Below are 26,603 nucleotides of genomic sequence, written 5' to 3'. Positions count from 1 at the left end.
TATTTTTATATATTTATTATACATATTTTTCCAAAATATGTAATTTAATTAATAATCCTTTATGAGAACGTCACCCATTCACTTAACACGAAATTAGTCTAGTGATAACAATACGAATCAAACCATAGCATTATTAGTATGAATTAGAAAAAAATATATCTTGTCGCTCAATATAAAGTCAAAGTGAATATACAAGTACTGAGGCCATTTCATTTATATTGAAAGTTGTCGACAGCCTTCATTCGCCTCTCCTCTCTCTCTTTCTCTCTCACTCCTAAATTTTTACCTTTGAACACTTCTCGTTTTGTTGATCTCGGTCAAATAAGATCACAAATTGGACTCAAAATGGACTACGAATTCAAACGGAATTTCTTATTAATCTACGTCGAATTAAATTTGAATGGCGGTAATAATTAAAAATGATTATTGAAATGAGTTCCTTAACGCACAATGGATTAATCGCTCGCGGTTCTCAAGGGCCAGACTCTTTGGCGTAATGATTCGTTATCTTAAATTGTGAATTTACATACGTAGTGATGTTACGTATGTATAACTATAATTTATTTTATTTTCCAAGTTTCTAATAGATTAATTCATATATCTTTCATAATATTGCGCAGTAAAGCATTATTGTCTTTATTATAATAGAGACAGATAGTTAGAGATTAAAAATCTATTTAGTCTATCAGTTAGGTAATGAAAAACATTAGACACATATTTTTTCATTTTGTTATATAAGATAAAACGAATCAATGTTCAGGAGTGGGAGCAAATACGTCATTTCTACGCATAAAATGGATCTAAAAGTGATGTCACGTGTAATGTTTCTGTAAGAAAATAAAAAGTACGTGTCTAATATTTAAAAACATTTCTACAAGACGGATATTAAAATAAAAAATAGTCGTCTAACCTATAATGTAAAAAAATAAAATAGTTTTGGACATGAGTAGAACTTTACTTACATTTTCATAACTAAACATTTTGTGATCACCGAGTTGGTTTCTATATTTTTCCAGCGCAATTCAATAGCTAATTACCAAAATATACAGTTTGTCACTATCCATAGTCAATTAATACATAGTCTTGCAGAATATTACTAATAATCTCTACACGACCGAGATATAGTAGGATGTAGAACACTGCGTGTCTGGAATACAGTACGTTGTCAGTCGACAGACAGGTAGTAACCCCGTGACGGACAATGCAAATTCAATGAGCACTCATGTGGTTGTGTCGGAGTATATTATGTTCGGGCGATTGAATACTGAACCGCTGTTTGCATATACGCTTTAGATGGTTGTAGTATGTATATTATGTTTATGAAAAACAGAGTTGAATTGGGATGGAAGGATCCTCGTATAGGGTGACTGGTAATTAGTGAACGATATTTAAACATATGATTGTACTCATGATTGCAAATAACTTTCCCTAAGAAACATTTTTTGTATATTCATGAGTTTTATTTTTACGCCGTGTTGCTTGTCAGGCTATATGGTTGCCTGGGAACCCGGGAATCGTAATCACATTTTTTTTAGTTTATTTTATGGTACTTAAGTTTCTTAAGTTTCGTTAAGTTCTTAAGTCGTTCGTCGTCGATGAATGGGCCTCGAGAGGGTTAAATAGATTTGAAATTTCTACTCAATTGCTACACGTGATGGTAATCGAAGAATCAATCCTAATTAATAATCAATTAAATCAGTACAATAACTCAAAATAGGGAAGGAAAAAAGCTATTGGTTCAATTACTATTTCCGTTAGCTTTTTTTTAGTTTACTTCTAAGCAATAATTCTGCTTCTACGATAAAAAAATCGTGCTGTATTGCACCTTTGATAATTTAGAAACGTTTTATTAAGACCACCCTATATTTTGGGGGCCTTCGTAATCACAATTATTGCATCAAAGTTAACCGCCGTACTCAGAGTAATTTAATGTTGCTTAACCCAGTCCTTAGCAATTGTTCGGAACCAAATCATTACTAGGAATATCTTAAATAATTATATTAAATGTCTCTGAGTACGGCAGTTAGTTAATTACTCGTATAAAATCATCATTACTAGGAACTATATCTTACTTAAAATGATTACTTTACTAAGCACAAAGTAAAAAAAAACAATTTTGCTAATTATTCGTAGAACATAAAATTTATAGGGACTGTATTCAATATTTTGTTAATTAGATAGAAATAGATAGAAAACGATAATCTAGCGATAATTACCATCGGACGTTCATAAAATGAGACGATCAGTACTTTAGAAAATTCTCTAAAAATAATGTCTAATGGTCGTAATAAAAATAATATCTTTAATTTCTAGCTTTACTTCCATTTGTCAAGGACATCACTTTCCACGATAATCTTCTAATATATAAAATTTCCATGTGACAATGTATTTTTACCAAATTGTATATGGATGTTCAGAAAGGAATATAGTGAATGTGCACGCGAACGAAGTCGCGGGCAAAAGCTAGTTTATAAATAAAAACACACAGTACACTCACACGCACACGAACAACACTAAATGGGAGATCATGAAGACTAAACATTCTTCTCATATATTTTTAACAGCCGCACACCGGCACAAAATCCATTAAATGAGTTCCATACATTTAAATTTTTAATTTCAAACCGTTCGAATTTCCTACTGGCAACTTGGAGAACATTCTTTTTTTGAAACCTAATTCCTCAATTAGGTACGTTCCGAATGTAGGTGGGTTAGAGTGCGGATCATTGTATTCGAGGAGCACTTACGTATTGCATGTGGTTGATTGGTTCGTAGTGGCCATTTTGGAAAGTAATCGCTATTGTCTCGGGAGTTTTTAAGAAATTACAAAATTATTCTCTAGTGTGTCGATGGGTAGATTATTATTGTTGATTGTTAGGTAAATTTTAATAGGTCTTTGTAAACTTTTCTTTTATGGTATAATCTTTAACGAGCAGACGGATCACCTGATGTGTTTAGCAATACTTCCGCCGCCCCTTATGGATCTTTGCCATAGGGATTGAAAATGTAACAGTAGTACAATTATTGTATTTTTAGTATACCAAATTTTAGTATTTTTTTTTGTTCGTTAATTCGTTTTTGTCTCCAGTAATAATAATTAATGAGCATCAGAGTAAGACAGATGGGGCTCAGTAGGGCTGATGTGATCCGGAGCTGAAGACTACCTACGGCGTTTAGTACGGCTCGAAAAGCAGGAGTTGAACGAGGTGGTTTTTAGTCAGTAATGGCAGTCACACACGATACAGTATACTTGCGAAGTCTGGCCTTGCGCAAGTATAGTAACCTAACCAAATTTGAAATTATTAAAGCCTATTTAAAATTTCTCTTCCCGATTTCAAATGGTCCAAAGTTTGTAGAAGTGTGCATGCACATGTACTTAACTAATACTTAAGCATAAAGCAACCCATGCCGCGATTTCGCCAGAACCTACATCGATCACGACGTGGAGCGCACTTTAGTTTTTATAAAATTCGAGTAGCGTAAACTGTTAGTATTTATATTTATAAGTATACGACAGCCACTCTGTCTGTATGACAATTATACATTTAGAACAACCTAAATTAAGTCATAATAGCTATAAACATGTATTTCATATAATTTTTAACAGCCACCTATGTGCCATGCCCTAATAAAGCCTAATCCATTAAAAAACGTTCCATTATGGCATAGTTGTTTTTCAAATTTCATAGAAAACGGATCACCAGCTTATGTCAAAAGGAAAGCCAATGGATTTTGCAAAAGATGGAAAACGCTGTTAAAATGGTAGAAAGGGGTAAACGGGGTGAATAGATACAGAAAAGGGGTGAATGGATATCGGGAAATACTTCATACTATCTATTCAAACCTTGAAACGTTCTTTCATTTTTTACCTGGTATGCTGTTGCAGCCAGATTTATTCAAGAGTACGCACCATCTAAAGAGTGGTTCGACTACTCAAAAGCTAGGTCGGTCGCTAAATTGGCTACAGAACAAGTAAGTTGTTCTCATTGTTTTGACTGAAGCTGGAGTGCCGATGACTTCAAAGATGTTACATATATTGCATAATGAGAAACTCGTCAAGTCTGATGTATAATGACCAAAATTAATTAAAAAGATCTCATTACATTTATTATAAGCATTGACAAAGTTTTATTATAATTAAGAAGTTGAATACTTACTAGTTTTTATTGAGGCCTTATTAAGACATGGGTTCCCAGGCCAAAGGACACTTTATTATTTATGTTTACAAAATTGTAATTTTTGTTTCTAGTATTTTGATTCGCTATTGTCTCGGGAGTTTTTAAGAAATTACAAGATTAGGGAGTGTGTGGATAGATAGATTAATTAATTATTGTTGTTTATAGTTAGGTATAATATTTAACAGGTCTTTGTAAACTTTTCTTTTATGGTATAACCCGGTAAACGAGCAGACGGATCACCTGATGGTAAGCAATCGCCGCCGCCCATGGACCTTTGCCATAGGGATTGAAATTGCAACAGTAGTACGAGTGATTGTTCTAGTATACCAAATAACATGCATCGATTAGTGTATTTTATTTGTACGTTAATCGATCGTTTTCATCTCCAGTAAAATAAAGTTAAGAATTTTTTAGTCAGTAAGAGTCCTGACACTCCCTATCGCCTCGCCCAAAGCGGGAGAATACATTGGGTGATTTCCGCCGCCCCTCCCCATAAAAAAGAAAAAAGGTTTCAATTGTTTCTCATTCTGAATTTATTGTAATACTCAAATTACACATATTTATTTAATAATATCATGCTTACTTTAATTCTATACAATTTCTTCACTCGTTATGAGCCAAATATTTACTTTAATGCGATAATTTAAATAAATTACCAAGAAACAAACCAGACAAATTGAAGAGCTCCTCGAAAGCCTAAGAAAAAATGAAATAGCGACAGAATAAATGGTTGGTAGGCATTAGATATGTCTGTAACATAAATCTTAATCGCCGTCAGTGTGAACGAGGACTAATCTTTAGAGCTTGAGAGAAAAACTGAGTGAGGGGAGTGTAAACCCAGCTTAATCCTAATCTTGGTTGAAATGTTCGCGGCGGGTCTACCATCAGTAAACTGGGTGACTACCATTAAAGTCTTATAGTTTAAAAGCTTGTGGACATTATTAGGCGATGTGTGAGTTCGTGTGACGATTTCTGAGTTTGACCATGGTCTGAAATTTGGTTCTTAGAGGTTTTTTGTCTTATAGTTAAAACTATTAATTTAGTTTTTTGTTTTGTCATCGAAAACTTGAAGTAGAATTTAGTATTTCTTTTTCAAATGTAGAATTTGTTAATAGATACAATATAATATATACAATATATGTGTGACTTATGAATAAATTATATTGGTTATATGATTATGATAATATGGTATGAACGCGCTAATCTCTGAAACTACTCGTTCGATTTGAAAAAATATTTTTGTGTTTAATAATCCATTTATCGAGGAAGGTAGGTTCCCTTACCCTCTGGTTAGCCTATAAAATATCGCGCTACGACCAATAGTAGCAGAGCAGGGAGGGTGGATCCGCGCAAGAGTAGCTATCTGAATATTAAATTAAACACACCGTATAACATATTGCAAATTAATAAAACAAGCAGTTATGCGATTTAGTGCTTAATAATTAAGATCAATTATTGCTTAAATAATCAAGATCAATTATTGCTTAGTAATTAAGATCAATTATTGCTTCAATAACATTGATCTGATGCTGATGCGAATTGCGTTGGAGCGCTAAATTGTCGCCTTATTACCTTGTGTGAAGGATCGCGTAACATTTTAATTAGTTTCTAGGTATCGTGCTAATTAATATATAATGCAAGACTGACATGCAATTATACTGTCATATCTTAATTTATTTATGAACTTAACTAATGATATTTTTTTTTCCAATCGAACCAGTACTTTCAGCGACTCGGAAAAATTCACTATGGTACTTGGTGAAACCGGACCATCAGAGCTGTGGACTACCCAGCGGGTTAACTGGAGCTCCGGCTGGAAAAGCAGGAGTAAGAATGGTGTGGTTTTTAGTTAGTAAGAGTCGGACACTCCTTCTTGCCTCGCCCAAGACGAGAGAAGTCATTGGATGATTTTCCCCCCTAAAAAAACCTTCATGCATGAGAAGAAGTCTTAAACCTCCCGGCCACCACGAACATAGGTATGTCCATTGTCCAATCTTAAGGAAAATATAACACGTTTCTAACATTAGACATGAAACCACAGAACAATAAACTTCTAAACAATACATAAATACTTTTATCCTACCTACTTAAATCTAGGTCAATCGCTATATTCGCAATACTTCTATCTCGAATAGAATCGAATAGATACATACGTACATCATTGTACTGGTTTATCGATACTAATGCGTCTCGCTCGATTTCATGTGGTCACGGGAAAGAGTAGCTGTTACAATGTAGGGCTGTCACCGATGTCCTGTTTACGGATATTCCACGCCCGTTTTGCCAGTTCAATTGCTTGTTTTCGACGATTTATTCTTCTGTGAGTCTGTTTATAGAGCTAGATTTTTTTTTATTTAGGGATTTTGTACTATGTTTTCTAGTGTTTATTGTCATTGTAGGTGTATTATTGTGATCGGTATTGTTATTTATTATAGTCATAAGTGGCAATTTAGTACACACATTTACGTGCTATTTGTTTTTATACTGGTCATTAAATAATTCGAATTAAGTATATGTTACTCGTCATCAAATATCGTATTCTTATACAGTTGGTATAGTACTTAAAATACTTTGATAGTCACTACTAACAATTTCTACTCATCTTTTTTGAGTAAACTCTGTCTTCCTACATAACTCTTTGCAAATTTAAAAAAATATTTATTGATAGCAGCCCTAGTAATGTCGATGCAATCGAGTGCATCGAGTCCACTTTGCACAGCACTAGTGTAAGTGCGGGTCGCTGCGGACGACGGGAAATAAGAGGATTGTCGGATCCCGCACCACACATACACATCACTAGCCTATGACTCATGTACTTACGTATAGCTCCCAAGAAGTTTTAGTAGCATTTCGTGATGCGAAGCTCTTTAGTTAATTCCCTAGTTTAAGTTCTCAGCGGTTTTGGACCGGTCTCATGAATGCTTCTTAATGCTATTGCATTTTACCAGTCCTTCTTATTTAGGTTGCTTTAAACTTGTGTCGGATTTCGGGATGACATATTTTGACATGGTAACTGTACAGTTGGTATAGTGATTAGTGACCGAGGATTGCAAATGAAAATGGTGTTGCGAAATTTGGGTGAAAGATTTACATTAATGACTTTTCGTTTGGTATGATGTGTGTGAGTGAGTGTACTGTGTATTTTTAATTATAAATCATCGTGGCTTAGACTAACAGATAAACTTACTTTTGTACTTAGTAGAGATGCAATTTACAATGGTCAATCAGATCTGGGGTTTAAACGGTAATGGGGAGCACTACCGTTTAAGCGTCATTGTTACGCTGTGCATCCAGCTGCCACGCAACGTGTTGTGAGTTCGATTCCTGTACAAAGCAAATCTTTGTGTGATCCACACATTGGTATTTTAGGGTCTTGGACCCACAACACATGAGAACATCCTAGTGTGCAACAACGTTAAAAAATACCAATTATTAGCTACATATCGGAATTTTGGATGGATTAATCAAACATTACATTGTAAAACTTGATAAATTATTAGAAGTACCAAATTATAGTGTTGTTTATTTTTCCTAAGTAATTACGTTTGAGTTAGTTCCTATTATTTATCCTAATTATACTCTATCATCTAATTGAATATCCTTAATGTATCCGTTAATACAAAGTTTATTTTAAACACCACAATCGAATTCAGTGCAAGGTTTGACTTATTGTCGTGGAGGACTAAGGGGGAGGTCTTTGTTCAACAGTGGACGTCTTTCGATTGATGATGATGATGATGTCATTTATTCAATTCCCCCGTCTGGTAATTGAACTGTTCGTATTGAAATAAGTCAAAAAATATTATAATGAATATCATTAACGCAGATACTTTTAACAAGGCTTCAGAGAATAATAGACGAGCTACTTATAATATTTGAAAAACACTTGAAAGCTGATTAAAGAGTTCAACAAATAAAATTCTAAGAAACAGCTTAGGGAGGTTCCTTGAAATATAAACTGACTTACTATCATAGAGAGCTCTCTCTAAACGAAACTCCAGTTGTATTAACATCAAGAGCTTTATTACGAAACAAAACGAGATCACTACCAGTCCAAAGTCCAGAGTCCAGAGTCCAGAATCCATTCTGTTTTATTGCTTCTCTGTGGTAGCTGGCACCTAGGGGACCATTCATTTAATCGAATAACCTCAACATTGCGTTTATCATGCTGTTTCAGATTAAGATTTTATTAATCTTCAGAGAGCACCAGGCCACTTAATCTCCCGCTCTAAGGGAACCTTTGTTTATTTTAAACCGTTTTATTTAATAAATCTCAATTTAAAATACATTTTCGGTTAAATAATTACGATAATTACAGAAGTTATATTATGCAATTTGGCGTGATTAATGTTATACAAATTGTTGTTTTTCAATGCAGATTGTTATTTATTAGGGTCATTAGAAATCCATAAGATCGGTTTAAAATTTAATAGGGTAAAAATTACGGATCTTTGTATCATTAATGTTTTAAATAAGTGCCAATAATTGTAATATTTTATGCATGTTGTTTTTTATAGATCATCAGCATATTTTTTTTTTTTATTAATATACACATCTACATCCACAGTCTGTAAGTGGCCACTGCTGACCAAAGGCCTATTCTCTTACCAAGAAGGTCTAAGCATTAATCACCACACTTGCTCAGTTAAATTATTAGAAATTAGTTCAGGTTTCCTCACGATGTTTTCCTTCATCGTTAGTCAGTGGTGTCTAAATATGTTTAGAAAGTACATATAACTCGGGAATAGTCACATTGGTAATTTACCGTTGGTAGGTTTCGAACCCTCATGCATGATAAGCGGCCGTCTTAAGTCTCCGGGCCACCACTGTATATCATTACTATTACGTTTTCTGTTTTAGGAAATGTTACTGTACCTAGTAGTAATTTTACTTTTAAGAATAATAAGGATTTGGGTTAAGTAAGGACTGGGGTCCTTAGTAATTATTATTGTTTTAAAATCAAATCGTTACTAAGGAATAGTTTAAGTAATTATTCGTTAACGTCCCTGAGTACGGTGGATAGAATGAAATACAGGAAGCTACAAATAACTACAAGATGTAAACGGTAAACAATACGTATGTGTATTGTTAGAATCTCTCTATATACCTTTCTACTCTTCACAGGTTTATTGTGACAGCACCATTGTATTGTCCTAGTCTCTTCACCTTTGGGCTCACAAAGCGATAGTCTTCACGACAAACGATGTTCTAACCGTATTTCAAAGGCGATCCCAATTGTTTCTTTCTGTTAGAGATTTTCTTTTGTTCTTGTGAACGAGTTATTTATAGTTGTTTGATGAAGGTGAGATGTCGTAAGTATAGGTAGTCTAATTGGCTTATTAAGTTGTTATATATAACATTATGTAGATATTTATTTTTATTTCCTATTCACGGCGATTCCCTTTTTCGGAGCTGATAGCCAGAAACAGATGATGATAGGGTTCTAGGATCCTAATAAAAATATCCGGCTCAAACAAGATTTTGTCAAACGAATAACAAACCTATTGCCATTCCAAACCGTAGGTGTATTTAATTTCTTCATTCCATTACATACAATAGTTCCCTAAGAAAAGGAGGATCCTCCGACCAGGTTGAGGTGATCATGCCTGTCGGGCTTTCTGCCCAACTATTGTTCGTTGGAATTTTCTTTCGCGTATAAACGTGCGATGTAGGATTTATGACGTCATTCGTTTATTTGATTGTTGGTCGTCTATGTGCGCCTTTTGTCATCAGTCACTTGTCATCTGTCGCGACGTCAGCAATTACACTCTCTTTTCGACACACACTAAAAACCAAACTATGTTTACTATCCTTCTTTCGTAATTCTATACTATTCTCAATTCGTAATAAATATTAATGAATGCAGTCTACGTCCTTGCCACCGACAGCTAACGAGCGAAGGCACCTATTACGCTTCAGATTATCTAGTCGCCCTGTGATTTTCGTCCAGTAATTCAGGCTGGACTGAAGACCTTGTGACGTCATCAATCAAAGATAGGTCATTAATTAGCCGTTCAGCGGTCACATCGCTTAGCTGGCGTGACCTATTATTTTGGTGAATGATTGTTTGTTATTAGCTATAGTAAAGTTCACTGTATATACCTCGTTGTTTGGTACGGTTTGCATAATGCATGTTCTTATAATAATAATAAAAAAAACTTGTCAAAGAACATTACTATCTTTATAACCTATTGTAGCATGTAAACCACACACACACGCATGTATGTATAATATATTATCTTAGTGTATGTATTATTTATATTCTTAATTTTCAATGATTTATAAGGGTTTTAAAACAGCCACTCAGACAGCGACAGTACCCCACTTTCCCTCGTAAAGGGGAGCGAACGATCATCGAGGGCTGATGGTAGGTCTACCACCGCCCGCCTCACGCTCAGGGCACCGCGCCACATCTCATCAACGTGACTGGTGAGGACTCACATAGTGTGAAAGTCTCGAGAAGAGCTTACTATAGAAATGATCCTATGAAGTAAGGTCTTAACTGTCGCCGCCAAACCGACGAGGGTCATTCTTTCGCGGAGAATCTTAACATCGCGATTCACAAAATGACGTCACGGCACAGTGACATCTAGCGGTTCATTTTACTATCAAGTACTGTATCTTATTAGACAATTAAACCTTTTAGATTTAGTTTGCCGGTTATAAAAGTGAAACATTAATGTTTTAGACAAAAATAAAAAGATCCATGTAGCGTTTCAACTGTTTAGTTTGCTTATTTTCTTTAGTAATTCATTTTATTCACATATTATATTAAATTCAGGTTATTGGCAATGGATTAACCACCAAACGTTACAGTGTCACGTGGTATTTTACTGGGGTGGGGTCTTTTTTTTTTCTAAGGACGTTACTTTATTACAATGGCTATTATATGTGGTTACGCAAGCGCGTCGTTTTGTTAATTATGCTATTGAAAACTTCATTTTGAAACTTAGCAGAAAACACACTAAAAATATTTTTTTAAATACAGTAGAAGCTCTTTATTCCCCGGGTATGCGTTCCGTAAATATGCCGCGAATACAGAAACCGTGAATATGGAATGGTAATTTGTATGGGGTTATAGGGGATACGTTCCTGGATGGCGAAATCAAGAAGCAAATAGTAGATAAAAAAATGTTTAATTGAACTTTCTGATCATACAGATTGCCTGATGATAATATTATTATCATCAGGTTTAGGTCATACTAGGTTTAGGCAGAAGTCACAATAGACGTAGTTGTAATAAGGTCTATTTAATATTTTTATCCTTCTACTGACGCGTTGACAAAGGATAGCGAATGTAGGTAGGTACCTATACGCACCGATATTTCGATTCGATTCGCGCGTAACGAAATCTTAGACCGCGAATATAGGAATTGGATCGCATTTTTTCAATCCGTGAATAGTGAAAACACAAATGTAGGAAGTGCAAATAAGGAGCTTCTACTGTACCTGTATTCTATTTTCATTTGTATGTAAGTTTATATCTTATTTCATGATAGATACAATCAAGTTTTCATTCACTAATCTGTAAATTTCAGAAAAACAAATGTATTTAATTATTAATGACCGTAAAACGATTATTATTTTAAAAATGCACATACAGAAGATCAACGAAGGTCAGTACTTCTGATGCGTGTTAGTAGTTCTCATCATTTTTAGAGTTAGAATTCATATGACTAAGGTATAATCGTTGCATGAAGTATTTTGCAAGCGCGTTGTATTCATAATTTTCAGTAATTTATAAGGGTTTAAAAAGCCACTCAGACAGCGACAGTACCCCACTCTCCCCCGTGAAGGGGAGCGAACGATCATCGAGGGCTGATGGTAGGTCTACCACCGCCCGCCTCACGCTCAGGGCACCGCGCCACATCTCATCAACGTGACTGGTGAGGACTCACATAGTGTGAAAGTCTCGAGAAGAGCTTACTATAGAAATGATCCTATGAAGTAAGGTCTTAACTGTCGCCGCCAAACCGGCGAGGGTCATTCTTTCGCGGAGAATCTTAACACCGCGATTCACAAAATGACGTCACGGCACAGTGACATCTAGCGGCTCACTTCAACATTTTTGTAATGTTGAGTGTTGACATTGTACTCCTGTATTATTTAATGGGGATGATTTTTACATGTTTAAAATATTATGTTAATTTTCAAGTGAATTATTGTTGCTTAAAATATTTAGGCACCCCGTGGAATTGAATAACGCAATGTTATACAGTATTTCCGCATTTCTAACAAAAATCCCATAAAACGTACGATCCTATTACAAAACATTCAATCTAAAAATACTACGGAACAAGACAAAGATGAAATATAAACAGAAATTTAAATAAGTACAAGGGTTCGCGATATAATTATGACACGATTAAGGAAAATTTCCGCATGACTGACTTTTGGGCTCTTTGTGGGACTTGGTTGTGTTATAAGCATTTATTTGGCCTCAGCGACTAGCGACCCACTCTAATGGCATTCAACGGGGAAGTAATTCGACTACCACTAAAATTGCGCTTCAGCGCGCTAAGCGATTTTGACAAAACATTTGAGAATTATTATGTTTGTGTTTCCTTAATATGAGTAGGAAAAAGAAATAGGTGATTATCATTAATAGCTGCCATGTTGGTCGAGTGTGACAAGGGGTCTCGGGTTCGATTCCGAGGTCGGGCAAAGTATTACTGATCTTTTTGTTTCAAAATATCTTAGTGGTAGCACGGAGTGTGGAATTGTGCCCAGTATATGGCGATAGGCTCATACCTATTGTATGGGACTTGTAACACAAGTGGTGAAAAGTGGGTGCACATTTACGTTCCGTAATGTGCACCTCTGTTTACGCCTTCGAGTATAAAATGTGTGACGTTGCTAATTATAATTATTATTAGAAAATTCCATTCCACATTATTACTCTCAGTCAATTACTTACTAACAATGCAATGTATTGTTCATCTTGACAAAGTATTTAAACCTGTATATTGTTGTCGACACCCCAACATCAGCCAAAACAGCAGTTTGAATGATTTTACTTTTATTTTTTTCCAAGTCATTGAATTTAAGTCTTTTATTTATCTTTAAGATAAGAAATTCAACAGCATGGCGTTATATCAACCGCTTTTATGTTTTAAAAATTCCTATCTTCTATTGTTTTCTTTGGCGTAGCTGACGTCATCAATTTTCTTGATATAATGCAGACATGGACTGCAATTTATAATGTATGGTTATATGTTTCACAAGATTTTAATGGTTCATTTATTATTATATATTACCCAGTATCTCGCTATCTTCCTGCATACGATGTGTAGAATAGTAATTAATTGTGTTATGCTTCTGAAATCACTGGCATTGGTCCAGTATCATGTAAATGGTAAAACATTTATGTTTGGAGGTTCCATTTTGACTGCACAGTTAGCGTGGTGGCTGGGCCTGCAGCGCAGAGTATAGCTAGTTTGATTTCCACACGGAGCAACTCTTTGTGTGATCCACAAATTGTTTCGGGTCTGAGTGTCATGTTGTGTATGGGAACTTGTACGTGTGTAAACCCAACCACTCGATAAAAAAATTAATATACTTAGACAATAATTATTTAGTCTGAATTTTAAACCTTATTTGTGTAAATAAAAGTTAATGATTTTTCTTTGTTTCATAAGTTTTTAAACGTTGAGTTATCATTGTATTTTCCATTTCTAATTTATTACTAGGTAACGGTATGAAATTGTTCGCCTCGTTTCGTACATTAATTTACCCTGGATTTTATACCTTATCGCAATAAAAATAAAGACTAACCTTTTATTTCAGCGTTTCATCAAGTTTATTAAGCATGAAGTTGAAGTAGTCGGGAGATAAAAATATTTTGCCGAGCGAAAACAAGAGTAATGTTTTGAAACAAAACAAAAAAAAAATATGTGAGTTACCCCGGTCACTTTCGTCGTAAAGAAAGCAAAAAGCAGTAATAAAAACTAAATAATGATAAGGGACGGGCGAGAGTACCAGGGTCGCAGGACGTTGCAGCAGTTTAAAACATTTGGATTAGAGAAATAATTCCGTCTGCGAAGTTGTCGAGCCGAATGACGCATTGTAAAAATACCATTGTTCTTATCTTTAGGCCGCTATCCGCGCTTTCGGGTGCTTTGTAAAAAATATGAAGATCGTAAATAAAACTTTGTTCCACCCCCTCACCTTATTATTTTAGCTAAGTAAAAAAGTGTTGGGAGGGAAGATACGCAGTTATTTACTGGGATCAAAATATTCACGAGAAACAGCAGAAAGTAATGAGCAGATTTGGTCTGGTGTAGCCATTTTTTGTCTGTACTGGAGTATGGTAATGTATTCCGAAATGAATTTACAACCATTTGTACTGAAATGCGTAGTAAATACTCATCATTTTACGTGATGTGTTTTTAGGCTTTCTAAAAAAAGTATATGTATGTATACTTTTAGCATAAATGTTTATGAGAATAATAATTAAATACTTTAAACACATTCTTAGATAATACTTAAGTAAAAAAATAAAAACCTTAGTTACCATTAAAGCAAAAAATAAAAAAACTAAAATTAATGTAGCATGCTTCCTGGTACACTCAGGTCAAAAATAAACTATCACTAGACTGGTAATGCAATCTAATGAAATAAATAAAACCAGATAAAATACACACCATTAATTTTGAAACATATTTCATTCCTCCTATTAATTTCCCACTTCAATTACATTCAATAAAGTGATATAAATCCGACTGGAATTGGCGGAGAGCGGAAAAAATGCGTGTCATTTTTTCATCTTGAAGAAAAATGAGGGCGCGATACATTGTAGCATCGTAAAAAGCATTATGACATTAGGCAAATGATCGTATATTAGGTTAAATCCAAGAATGATAAGCATCCGTATATTATAATGTAGCCTGTCTGGTCTTTGTGCATGATACATCGCCTTTTGGTGTGAGCGCTGAGAGAAATAGTACCTAGAGAGAATATTATGATGAGTTACATGATTCTTTTATCCACATGAGGGATATTCTTAAAATTGTGTACACCTTTGCATTAGAGAATTTGTATGCTTTACAAAATATAATGCCTCAATAACTGAAGAACTAAAATGCCTTGACAATACAGTAGTATTGATCTTAGTATGAAAAAGAAAATAATTATACTAAAATAACACATTTTTTTAAGTCTTAAGAACATTACACACACAACAAGCACGGCTCAAACCCAGCAATTGACTTGATATTTAAATTCGAACTTTAAATCATATGTCTTGTGATATATTTCACAACTACGTGCGAGCCGCGGACCGCATGGTAAAATCGAGCAGGACATGTGCTTACTACGCGCCGACAGCGAGCCGGACTGCGGCGAGCCGCTCCCTAGGGACAAGCGAAACAACGTCGCAACGTATTCGTATTCGTCGGAGCGCCGACGACAGCGAGTTTGCAACTCGCGGGCTCCGCGCCGTACGCACGCTAGCAGCTAGTAGTAGCCACAATTCGAAACAAAGTCGTGCCGATGCCGAACCGGAGCCGAGCCGGAGCCGTGTTTGTTCAGTATGTTTTGACTTTAAGTGTAATAATTCTACGAAATCATTTGAAAGATTGGAGAGACGAGAATAATAAGTCTAAGTTCAATATTTTTTCGTAAAACAATACATACGAATTATTCTGTCTCGATACTTTGCAAAAGTAATTCTGTAAGTAGTTATAATAGAAGGTATAAAAACATTCAGCTTCAAAATGAAATGTCACATTGACTCGGTCTGTATCGCCGGTGAATTCTAATTTAAGATGACCGGAATATTTTATTAGAGTCTGAGGTATTTAATAATAGAATGTAATTATTTGAATTAAGACTTATTTTTGAGATATTAAAAAATCGTTAGCATAGCAATGGGACAACGGAGAATGAGGATTGTGGTTTGATCCATGGATAAAAATATTTTCCATTGAGTATTTCAAAGATTACAAGGATATTGGGACTTGAGACCTAGCAACTTCATCACTAGGGCTGGTTTTTTCCATGCTGACTGTACTTAATACTTGCGGTCATTTTTCTTCATAGAGGTGTATATTTGTTACACGTGTCTATATTCCCGTCAGCAATTTAACAACCCTATAATAAATATTAAAATAATTGTAATACTTGTACTTGTATATATTTATATGTATTAGGCTTAATTTTTATATAAATCATGACTACCGAATACCTTAAATACATGTGTCGTGTGCTTTGTTTCTGTCAACTGAGGATTACCTTTTCCCAGGTTGTTTTCCAGGAAAGGGCTGATGTAAATGGATTTTCAATTTTGGCATTGTAGAAGCCTGAAGCCTTAGAGCTCTTATTCGTGCTCGGCAGGTGGCAATCGGCTTTCATCCTTTAGACTTAGGCATAAGGTATTTAGTACGTTTTACACGTCTACCTAAAGTTTCTAAAAATACGTGCTTTAAATATTGGTAACAACAAACATAATTATATTGTTAGAATCGTATTTTTTGTGTAACAAACTAGAACCTTTATCATTGGAACTGTCAATCAGATTTCAAAAACAGCCCCTGTAGACTTCAGGTAGATTATTTAGTATTAGAAAACAGACGTGAAACAACTCTTACATTCCCAACCCTCAAAGTGCCGGCAACGCACTTGTAACGCTTCTGGTGTCCATGGGCGGCGTCGATTGCTTACCATCAGGTAATCCATCTACTCGTTTAACAGCTTTTATCATAAAAAAAGTTATAAGCAGGTTTATCATATTGGACCAGAATACGGCTCACTTATATCAAACCGTTCATTAATTCGATAAAAATGGCAAAGTAAACTAACGTTTTTCCTTATCTTGCCTTAATTTTTCATTCTCCCTAGATCTGTTTAATATAATTCTTTTTCCTTATCATTCAAGACCCTTCAACAAAATAATTATGTAAGTGCCTCCTAAATAATAATAACAAGACGAGACGTCCATTACCACTTCATATCTTATTTAGCTTGCCTATAAGTATTACTGTTCGTATTAATAAAAAGAACATTACCAACGAATATTTGCAGACTATTAATCAATTGTTCTAGATCTTATATTTGTTCCCTACAACACAGACGATGAATAAAGACAAGGATAAAAGGAACATTATGTAATGAGTATCTACTAAGTAATGCTTAATTAGTAGTGATTTTACTTTTTCCAGGAAATTAATCTGCGAACAATTAATTCTATGAACGTATTTAAATAAAAGATGTAAAAAGATATTCTTTTGTTTGTAGTGACATAAAAATAGTACCTTAGATGTGAAGGAATCTAAGATTTTATTTGAAAATATGGTTTCCATCTTAAATGCTATAATTATTAAATCTGAGTTATAAATTAAGTCTTATTCAGACTTAATAAACAATACAAAATACATTTTAATCAACACACATTGATATTTATTATTATTGGTCATTATCAAGCGCTTGCGCAGCTGTCATGGCCGCCATGATTATCTATAGATCTGAGTTATTACTGATGAATACCAGATGTCGCTACTATTGTCGCAAGCGACATACAAATACATTTTGTATGGTGTTTTAAATAGTACCAGAAATTATAAACTACAATAATTAATTTAAAATTAAATCGATGCAATGTTACAAACTTTAATTGAAAACATATTTGTTAGTAAATAACACAGGCATACAATGTCAACACTCAACATTACCCAATAGCATACAATTAATGTTGAAGCGAGCCGCTAGATGTCACTGTGCCGTGACGTCACTTTGTGAATCGCGGTGTTAAGATTCTCCGCGAAAGAATGACCCTCGCCGGTTTGGCGGCGACAGTTAAGACCTTACTTCATAGGATCATTTCTATAGTAAGCTCTTCTCGAGACTTTCACACTATGTGAGTCCTCACCAGTCACGTTGATGAGATGTGGCGCGGTGCCCTGAGCGTGAGGCGGGCGGTGGTAGACCTACCATCAGCCCTCGATGATCGTTCGCTCCCCTTCACGGGGGAGAGTGGGGTACTGTCGCTGTCTGAGTGGCTGTTTTTAAACCCTTATAAATTACTGAAAATAATGAGCTTGTAAAATATTTCACGCCAACGATTCTACCTTAGTCATATGAATTCTACCTGTAATAAAATATTATGTCCACTTCTAACATTATTTATAATATTCATACAGTTGACTTCTTATACATTAGTTTAGTTCTGTATGTGTATGTACATATTATATTCTTTAAAACAACAATAGTGTTTTACAGTCTCCTATAATTGAACACTATTATTAGTTTTTCCTGAAATTTACAGTTTAGTGAATGAAAACTTGATATATCGATAAAAAAAACGTACTTAAACATACATACAAATAAAATAAGAATACATACATATTTAAAAACAAAAATAATTTTGGATGTGTTCTCTGTTGTTTTAAAATAAACTTTTCAATAGCATAAGTAACAAAACGATGCGTTTGCCTAACTACACTTGGGAGCAAAGAAACAGAGCCACTAGTATCTTCGTTTTAATTTTTTGATAAATCTTTTCCGATACAAGTATTTTATTAATTACTAAATCCGTATGAAAGGCAATTTAATTACCTTTAAAGTGATAGTTTTTTTGTTGTTACACGAATCATTTATTTTAAGTTATACAGGGTTCTTTAAAATGATAAAAGACACTAGTGGCTCCGTTTCTTTGCTCCCATGTGTATAATAGCCATTGTAATAAAGTAACGTCCTTAGAAGTTAGACCCCACCCCAGTAAAATACCACGTGACACTGTAACGTTTGGTGGTTAATCCATTGCCAATAACCTGAATGAAACATATGTAGATAAAATGAATCAACTAAAGAAAATAGGCAAACTAAAAAGTTGAAATGCTACATAGATAGATTTATTTTTGTCTGAAACGTAAGTAAATGTTACACATATAACCGGCAAACTAAAAACAGTGTTGTACTTATAAATTTTGAATTATCTAATAAGATTCAGTACTTGATATTAAAACGAGCCGCTAGATGTCACTGTGCCGTGACGTCATTTTGTGAATCGCGGTGTTAAGATTCTCCGCGAAAGAATGACCCTCGTCGGTTTGGCGGCGACAGTTAAGACCTTACTTCATAGGATCATTTCTATAGTAAGCTCTTCTCGAGACTTTCACACTATGTGAGTCCTCACCAGTCACGTTGATGAGATGTGGCGCGGTGCCCTGAGCGTGAGGCGGGCGGTGGTAGACCTACCATCAGCCCTCGATGATCGTTCGCTCCCCTTCACGGGGGAGAGTGGGGTACTGTCGCTGTCTGAGTGGCTTTTTAAACCCTTATAAATACGAAAAATGCTTCTAGTATGTAGAAACTTAAGATGGAACTCATCTTCTACCATTTCGTACTATTTTATTTAATGGGACGTAAGTGACAAGAAAGTCTAAGCCTAGTCCCACACCCATGCTAAAACATGTTTACAAACATTGATGGGATTTGGCTAAAACTACCATAATATTATTTCCTTTCACTAAACAAAACATAATTTGTTGCACTTACTACCAAACACCTGTTAAAGACACAAAGTATAACTTATACATAAGAGCTATGACTTATTTTATAACAAACAGAAAATTTTGAAGAATTTTAATATGAAGCGGTATTTTGTGCTGTTAAAAAGACGGTTGGCCACTAAACGGAAGTATGGTCTGGAGGCGGCACACAGCATGAAATATGGTTTGTTGGGAGCGCGTCGAGACTACGCTACGGATATAAGAGGATGTTTCAAAGCACTCGTAAGTTATCCTGTGATAATAAATTAAAAAAATATTAAATACTTTTTTGTTTGGATTTCAGTATCTAAACTCTTCAAGTATTGGACACAGCAAAACTGTGTGGAATGAATTGTCGGCGGTATTTCCGAACCAATAGGTACGTATTCCTTTGTAAAAGACCGGCAACGCACACGTGATTCCTACGGTGTTGTGGGTGTCCATGGGCGGCGCTGATCGCTTGCCATCAGGTAATTCGTCGGGTCGTATGCCCCATTTTCCATGAAAAACACTTTTGTCTCATATTATTGCTCACACATTCAATTTAACTTACAGCTATTTCATTAGAAATACATAAGTTATCGATTTTAATTACTGGATTGAACATAGTCGGTATTATGAGTGGTCATGACAAAACTATTTTCTTTGAGTTCTTGCCAACATTATTATACACACGAAGTAGATCACATGAATATTAAAAACAATATAATGGATGTACGAACAGAAGCAATTAAAACAATTCCGATAACAGTTACTGTTAAAAAAACAAGCATTTTATGTCAGATCAAAGTTGAAAAATAAACAATACAATTTTTATACAATATACACTGTAGGGCAGATCGGTTCACATAAACACTGAAACAACAAAATTCCATGTCAGCATAATGATCCACATACCAATATTAATGTATGTTATCTATGCCCATAATTCTGCATAACATTTTCTCTATTTCTCTATAGCCACATTTTACGATATTTTACAGCTAAAATTGCCCAATAAATTACTTTTACAGCGGCTCTGGATTTATAAACGGTCATTTAAAATGTTGCTAGTATGTGCTGTGTGGTCCAGTTTCCTAATCATATGGGTTCATAATAAAATGAAAAGACCGACGACTGTTGATGAAGCGAAAGATATATTATGTAAGAGTCGTCGCAATTGGCGGTCCATTGTCTCTGCTTACCCCCGCAGGAGACAGGCGTGAAGTTATGTATCTGTGTAATTATATTTCAATTTATGTTTTACTTAATTTAAAAAAATCTGCTTTTCCTATGTCTTTGTCAATGCATTTTAAATTAGTTGTTAGTATTTTTCTAAACAATGTAATAACAGTACAGTTCAAGCATGACTGTTTAAGGAACAGAAAGAAAAGTTCTCTAAGAAAAGGAGGATCCTTTGACCAGGCGAGGTGATCGTGCCTGGCGGGCTTTCTGCCCAACTCTATTCTGTTGGGATTTTCTATCCATGTTTATTCGCATGTTAACTTATGCGACACCTATGTGCGATGTAGGATTTATGACGTCATCCGTTGATTTGATTGTCAATCGTCTATGTGCGACCTCTGTCATGTGTAAACACGACTGTTTTTTAATGAGTACAGTCCAGTCTTACGAAATAACGAAAAATATGGCGTTTCATTTGGGAAGAATTACTAACATAATTATTTTTGTTAAATTAAATGAATTGAATATAATTCGTCCTCAATAATTTGATGTCTCACCCCATAATTAATCACAAAGGAAAAGAAATACGACCGTGTCCTACAATCAGCGACCTAAAAACACAATCAACACCTAAACATGCGCTGACCCCTTACCAAAGTTGAACAAAGAGTTCCGTATTCGCTGAACTAAATAATTACCTTGTACTCGCGTCAAGAACACTCGCTGCAGGCCAGATCAAAGACTTGCCTGCTTTTGTGACACCAGCCAAGAGCTCTCATCATGAGGCTGGGAATGGTAGCCACTTAACCTCTTTTACAATAACCGTCTTAAGCTAGTTTTTAAATAGGTTAACTTGTAGCGGAACGTGGCCAGTGAGGCTTGAGACACTTTGTGAAGTAACGGTTAAGTTGGAAGCTGAAATGGTTGTTATTAGCGTAGGTTATTGTTCTTTGACATGTTTCTCACATACATATACAATAGGTAAAGATTAAAATTTTAATAATGTATCAGTGAGATTATGATGATGGCGATTATTGATTTTTCTTCTCCATTCGAAACTACACTTTGGAACAAAGTAGCTTCACTGACAGACATACTAATAGACATTTCCATTTGACGTTTCAGTGTCAGTCAAAGTCCTAATTAAGGATTAAGTGAAATAAATGTTTAGACTTCGACTTTTGAAAGGGTAGGCAGAGAATAAATATTATATTTGAAAATGTAAAGCGCATTGTAAGCAAATCACTTTTTGGTCAATGTGTCTGCTTAGCTTAGCTAACAAATGGTGAAATAATGAATAAGCATTTTTTAAACCCTTAATTTATAACCTTAAATCCTCAATCAGACCCAGACTTTTAGACTACGATTTATTCAATCACAGAAAACTCAACAAATTTTTTAGTAAAGTATACGTGTTGCAAATAACGTATACAACAGTTCACTTTTTTTATAACATCAAGTCTTTTATCCCTTAAAGGGTAGGCAGAGGCACCTGCACTTTATGCCACTGTCTCTGTACAATGTACTTACTTTTCACCGTTTGGGTTATAAGGTCCCGTAATACTTTGCGCAACCCGAGAATCGAACCCGAGACCTCTTGCCCGGCAGTAGCGTTTACAAGATCAAACAGGCAGTCCTACAGATAATTCACATCTGTAAATTTAATATGTACTTGGTAGATGTCAAGTATTAAAAACAATTCCCTGATATAGTCCACCTGATATTGGAAAAATCAACCCCATAATATGTCCTGAAAACATTTTAAATTTCAGGTAATAATAGTATGTAGGAAATGGTAATCGCTTTCGGATTGTCAGAACTTATTTTGTCTGAGCGCTCAATCTGCTTGATGGATATCACTTCACTGTGTCGTTCAGTTCATCACTTTGATCAGTCCTTATGTTGTCATAATTTCATACTAATTGCTTGTTTTTGTTGTACTTTTATAATAGGTTTTTTTTTTGTGGGGAAAAATCATTCAATGACTTCTCCCGCATTGGGCGAGGCGAGAGAAAAACCACCCAGTTCCTACTCCTGCTTTTAAAGCTTTCTAACCTACCTAATAGGGTAAACCTGCTAGGTAGTCTACTGATCCTGAATTTATGTAGGTCTATATAATTATGTATCTATAGATTATTTTTATTTTGTCATCTGTTTTGTTCTACATACATTTGGGTTTTTTATTTTAATAATTTATGTAGGTATAATAAAGGTAGTGTTAGTAGTTCTGATTCGTTATAATATTATAACTTTCGTGAGACATACTAAATTAATTATTATGTATAGTAGCAGCGCGACAGTCGCCGCGTTGTATGTCGCGGATTGCTGATCAATGAACCTAGTCGAGTTCCTGGTCAAACAGTTACACGAGGAAGCCGAAAAACATAATAATATTTAACTCTATTTTGAGTCAATTACTAGCAATTCTCTCTAAAAGTATTTTTCATTGTGGAGACAGGGAGACAGGGTCAACAGTAACTGTCTAGGAAAGGATTATGTCTCTCGCGACAGCGACAGCTGGGGCGTGAGGAGGTTCGTGCCCTCGTCTTGTGGAGGCCTAGGCTTTTGAAAATGCTACGTAACGATTTTCTTTTTCGATGAAAGGTATTTGTTATTTACCTATACGCTTTTATTAAGGTTTCTAGATTAAATCTGTAGTGGAGTATATACATTGTATCTATTATTGCCTGAAAGTTTGTATTCAAAAGCAGTGTTGATGTAAGCTTCCGAACACATTGAATTCTGATATTTTTACTTAAAATACAAAAGAAGCTGCTTATCCTTCTCTCTCATGCAATACTAACAGCCCGTTCCTTCTTTACCCTCGTATCATTTCAAATATTCACGTGAATTTTCAAGACTCCTTCTATTATAAAAACTTTTCTTAATAATAAACAAAAGTAATGTTCTTTTATACAAAACAAGATTAATTGTGAAAGACCGCATGCTGGTACACGAGACTGTAGTCGGTCGCAAGACACGTTATGAATAATAAAGCAAACAGACCAACCGACTAATAATGCACACTAGCGCCACCGTGCCCAGAATATGAACTAAATACTCGACAAAACACTTTTTACACAGGTCTTTGTTTAATAACTTGGGACGTTTTTAAATTACGTATAAAAAGTAGGTACACGTGTGGTCGGAATTTGGCTGTTCCTATACTAATATGTACTGTTACAAAGTGTCGAGGTTTTAAATTTTTGGTGAGAAGAAACTGGTTGTAGAGGACCGCAATAACGATGCAAATTTTGCTGCGGAAAATGCTATTATTGTACTTTAGTTTAAGTTAAATATTTTTTAAAGTGGTAGTTATGGGTAACACGTGCTGTTGGTCATCTATGGCCTAGAATAAGGTGTTATATGTTGTATAAAGATGGTTAGAAATAATATTAAGTTTTAAGACAAATGTTTAGTAATGTTTATAAACATGTTTACTATCCTTAGACATTCTTGTCACATGGTAGAATGTGACATCAATCTTTAAATTCTACATACTTGAAGCATTTTTCGGTAGTTATAAGGGTTTAAAAAGTCACTCAGACAGCGACAGTACCCCACTCTCCCCCGTGAAGGGGAGCGAACGATCATCGAGGGCTGATGGTAGGTCTACCACCGCCCGCCTCACGCTCAGGGCACCGCGCCACATCTCATCAACGTGACTGGTGAGGACTCACATAGTGTGAAAGTCTCGAGAAGAGCTTACTATAGAAATGATCCTATGAAGTAAGGTCTTAACTGTCGCCGCCAAACCGACGAGGGTCATTCTTTCGCGGAGAATCTTAACACCGCGATTCACAAAGTGACGTCACGGCACAGTGACATCTAGCGGCTCGTTTTAGTATCAAGTACTGTATCTTATTAGACAATTAAAAATGTTTAGTTTTAGTTTGCAGGTTATATATGTAACATTAACTTGCGTTTCAGACAAAAATAAATCTATCTATGTAGCATTTCAACTTTTTAGTTTGCCTGTTTTCTTTAGTTCGTTTATTTTATCTACATATGTTTCATTCATGTTATTGGCAATGGATTAACTACCAAACGTTACAGTACCACGTGGTATTTTTCTAAGGTGGGGTTTAATTTCTAAAGATGTTATTACTTTATTACAATGGCTATTATACACATGGGAGCAAAGAAACGGAGCCACTAGTGTCTTTTATCATTTTAAAGAACCCTGTATAACTTAAAATAATTATTGGTTTAACAACAAATACTATAATTTTAAAGGTAATTAGATTACCTTTTATACTAAATACGTTACCAATTAATAAAATACTTATATCAGATAATATTTAGTTAAAAAAATAAAACGAAAAAACGCCAGTGGCTCTGTTTCTTTGCTCCCAAGTGTAGTTAGTATTATTAATTATGTATTATGCTATTGAAAATTTTATTTTAAGACATGCAGAAAACACACCCTAAATTTTTTGTTGTTAAATATGTAATCTATTTTTATTTGTATGTCTGCTTTTGTTTTATTTATTAATAGATGCAATCAAGTTTTCATTTACTTAACTGTAAATTTCAGGAAAACTAATAAATGTGTTCAATTATAGAAGACTGTAAAACAGTAATTGTTGTTTTAAAGAATATAATATGTACATACAGAACTAAACTAATTAATAAGAAGTCAACTGTATGAATATTATAAATAATGTTAGAAGTGGACATAATATCCTTAATACAGGTAGAATTCATATGACTAAGGTAGAATCGTTGACATGAAATATTTTGTAAAATCATAGCCATAATTTTCAGTAATTTAGAAGGGTTTAAAAACAGCCACTCAGACAGCGACAGTACCCCACTCTCCCCCGTGAAGGGGAGCGAACGATCATCGAGGGCTGATGGTAGGTCTACCACCGCCCGCCTCACGCTCAGGGCACCGCGCCACATCTCATCAACGTGACTGGTGAGGACTCACATAGTGTGAAAGTCTCGAGAAGAGCTTACTATAGAAATGATCCTATGAAGTAAGGTCTTAACTGTCGCCGCCAAACCGACGAGGGTCATTCTTTCGCGGAGAATCTTAACACCGCGATTCACAAAATGACGTCACGGCACAGTGACATCTAGCGGCTCGTTTTAGTATCAAGTACTGCATCTTATTAGACAATTAAAAACTTATTATTAGTACAACAGTGTTTTTAATTTGCAGATTTTATGTGTAACGTTGTTAATATAATGTATACATTTTTTATTTGTTTGTTTTCTTTAGTTAATATTTTTAATTTAGGTTATTGGTAATGGATTACAGATTATTAAAACTTTACAGCGCCACGTGGTATTTTTCTGGGTTGGGGTCTAACTTCTAAGAACGTTACTTTGTTACAATGGCTATTATTGTAAATTGAAAAGTTAATTTTGAAACATATTATAAATATCACACTCAGAAGTAATTTTGTTTTTAAGGAACCTACTGCACTTGTAATGAGTAGAGAATTTATTTAACGAATTTTCAATAACTTATTCACATGAAATATTGCTAACAGATCAATTTACTACCATTCTTTGAAATACCATTATAAAAAATATTTAAAAAATCCCATTATAAGAGACTTTACAACAAATTATATTAAAAAACAAATTCAATTTCGACAACACAGAAAATCAAAGGCATTAGGACCCAAGAACCTTTTCTCATAATAGAACAATAACACAAATCGCAGATAACTTAATTCAATAAAGTCGCCTTAGTATCTTGGGCATTACATAATATTGCCGACTACAGCCCCCAACTGAAGGTAGGAACGCTTTTTGCATATTT

The 26,603-nt window shown here is 34.8% G+C and overlaps 6 non-coding genes across 6 annotated transcripts; 2 read left to right on the top strand and 4 right to left on the bottom strand.

The window, feature by feature from the left end:
- Positions 1-10,476: 10,476 nt before the first annotated feature.
- Positions 10,477-10,678, bottom strand: LOC118270157 (small nucleolar RNA U3). Its single transcript, XR_004783186.1, has one exon. It is a non-coding gene; the product is annotated as a small nucleolar RNA U3 (small nucleolar RNA).
- Positions 10,679-11,933: 1,255 nt separating this feature from the next.
- On the bottom strand, positions 11,934-12,135 carry LOC118270152 (small nucleolar RNA U3). The gene has a single exon (XR_004783181.1). It is a non-coding gene; the product is annotated as a small nucleolar RNA U3 (small nucleolar RNA).
- Positions 12,136-17,971: 5,836 nt separating this feature from the next.
- LOC118270153 (small nucleolar RNA U3) lies at positions 17,972-18,173 on the top strand. The gene has a single exon (XR_004783182.1). It is a non-coding gene; the product is annotated as a small nucleolar RNA U3 (small nucleolar RNA).
- Positions 18,174-19,237: 1,064 nt separating this feature from the next.
- LOC118270154 (small nucleolar RNA U3) lies at positions 19,238-19,439 on the top strand. Its single transcript, XR_004783183.1, has one exon. It is a non-coding gene; the product is annotated as a small nucleolar RNA U3 (small nucleolar RNA).
- A 4,925-nt stretch (positions 19,440-24,364) lies between these two features.
- On the bottom strand, positions 24,365-24,566 carry LOC118270155 (small nucleolar RNA U3). The gene has a single exon (XR_004783184.2). It is a non-coding gene; the product is annotated as a small nucleolar RNA U3 (small nucleolar RNA).
- Positions 24,567-25,617: 1,051 nt separating this feature from the next.
- On the bottom strand, positions 25,618-25,819 carry LOC118270156 (small nucleolar RNA U3). Its single transcript, XR_004783185.1, has one exon. It is a non-coding gene; the product is annotated as a small nucleolar RNA U3 (small nucleolar RNA).
- Positions 25,820-26,603: the final 784 nt, after the last annotated feature.

This window comes from Spodoptera frugiperda, chromosome 30 (assembly GCF_023101765.2).
Source record: "Spodoptera frugiperda isolate SF20-4 chromosome 30, AGI-APGP_CSIRO_Sfru_2.0, whole genome shotgun sequence".
NCBI lineage: Eukaryota > Metazoa > Arthropoda > Insecta > Lepidoptera > Noctuidae > Spodoptera > Spodoptera frugiperda.
The sequence above is the reverse complement of the archived record's forward strand: the minus strand, read 5'-3'. Positions and strand labels throughout refer to the sequence as shown.